The sequence below is a fragment of the Chrysochloris asiatica genome, unplaced genomic scaffold (assembly GCF_000296735.1).
Source record: "Chrysochloris asiatica unplaced genomic scaffold, ChrAsi1.0 scaffold00203, whole genome shotgun sequence".
Taxonomy (NCBI): domain Eukaryota; kingdom Metazoa; phylum Chordata; class Mammalia; order Afrosoricida; family Chrysochloridae; genus Chrysochloris; species Chrysochloris asiatica.
In genome coordinates, this window is record NW_006408721.1 from 56,578 (window position 1) to 58,542 (window position 1,965).

Here is a 1,965-nt window from a genome sequence, read left to right on the forward strand (position 1 = left end):
ACAACAACAACAACAACAACACTACCAGAGCTCCTTTCTTGGTAGTTACTGGTGTTTGAGTCCATTGTTGTGGCTATTGTGCCATTCATCTTACTGAAGATTTCCTTCATTTTTGCTAAGCCTCTGCGTTACCAAACATGATGTCCTTTTCTAGGGAATGTTATTTTCTGATGCTGTATTCAAAGTAAGTGAGCAGATGTCTTGCCATCCTGTTTCGAAGAAACATTTGGGTTGTAGTTCTTCAAAGAAGTTTGTCAGTCTATAGTATATTGAATATTATATCCTGATACCACAATTTGAATACGTGTCTTGCTAATGGCTCAACTCTAAATTTGTCTCTGTGCTTTTGGAAATTCTGTTTGGAATATTTCAAAAAGTCTTTCTTTGTTGTTCATTGCTCGTCTTTTTATCCTCAAATTCCCTGTCTTGTCTACTTTAGGACATGAGTGAACGTTCTCTTCTTTGGAAAGCTGTCTGTTATTATCCCTTTACAATTACCTTCTCCTCAGAGGGCAGAACCATCTTTCTGTACTTTTCTCCTAGGGCAGGTGTTACTATAAATCACTGGAAATGCAGTCATTTTATAGATCATTTATTGACACTCAACACATTACAGTCCATTGTAATTGTTTCCTTGTGACTATCTCCTCCAATAGACTGTAATCTCCTCAGGGGTAGAGGCTGTGTCTAACTCCCAGAATACAACCTGGTCTATGGCAGATGCTCCTTAATGAGATAAAATGCTTACCTTTGTAACTTCCAGAGAATTTGAGTTTTTTAATGCCTGAGGTTCATGCACATTCCAGCAAAGTAACTTCATTTGATTATATTTTCTTTCTTTGCTGTTAAATATTGCTAACCACTCAGAGCACTGCTGCAATTGCATTTCTCTCCAGCTTCTTGCAGTGGCTTGAGATCCTTTCCTGATAGTTCTAATTTCATATTTGGTGGTTTTCAATTTACTGGGGCACATCTAAGATATGCCCCAGTGAATTGACTGAAAACAAACAAACAAAACACAAAAACCTCATAGGTGATTACTGAAATTAGTGCTTCAGAATGTTTTTAAGTTACAGCACCTTCACATGGTATATCAAAAAGAAGTCTATAAGGTAATCCCATTAATGTTTCCTGAAAGCTATATACCACCAGGCATTTTTCAAAATGAAGATAACCTAAAATTAACTTTATTTCTTAAAATGTTGGATGTGTCTGTACTACAATTAAAGACGGTAGAATTCCAAAATAGGTTGGAACTTGTTTCTAAACAAATGCTACCAGAGGGCAAGAAAGACACAGATTCCTACTTGCTTTAATCTTCTTAATACTAGCTTATTTTTTTTATCTATTGCAAATAGCATAGCTACCCTAGTACATATATTCATTGGCATTAGATGACCAAAGTAACCATATTCATTCATTGCTTCTCTAATAGTCCCCTGAAAAGAGCTGGATGGTATATCAAAGAGAAGTCTACAAGTCATTCCTAGTGCAATGTTGTCTACTTTGTTGCAGGTATCTTTTGAATAACTACAATGAGAGTTTTACATTAAGTTTTGATTTAAAGAGAAATCACAAATATGTGTAGGAGTTTTGCTGTGTGTATTATCCTGCTTTTTGGCTTCCAAGTTAGAACACTTGGAGGAAGATTATTAATTTTGATCATAGGCAGGTGGAGTTTAGGCTGTTGAACTTTAGATAGAATGTTTTAAGATTTGCTAATTCCATAGTTGAATAGATTGTGTACTTTCTTTACCTATAAAATAGGAAAAATGGTATCTACCTCCTACTGTGAGAGGATTAAAACATCTATTGAAGTGTACAATACACTTCCCAGTCCACATTATGTACTCAAATATTTTTCTTTAGCTCTCCCATCCAACATTAACTGGTTTAAACCATGAACCCTCTTTGTCAGAATTATCCATGAATGTCAGAATGTTTTTCTGTTTCTTGTGACTTCCC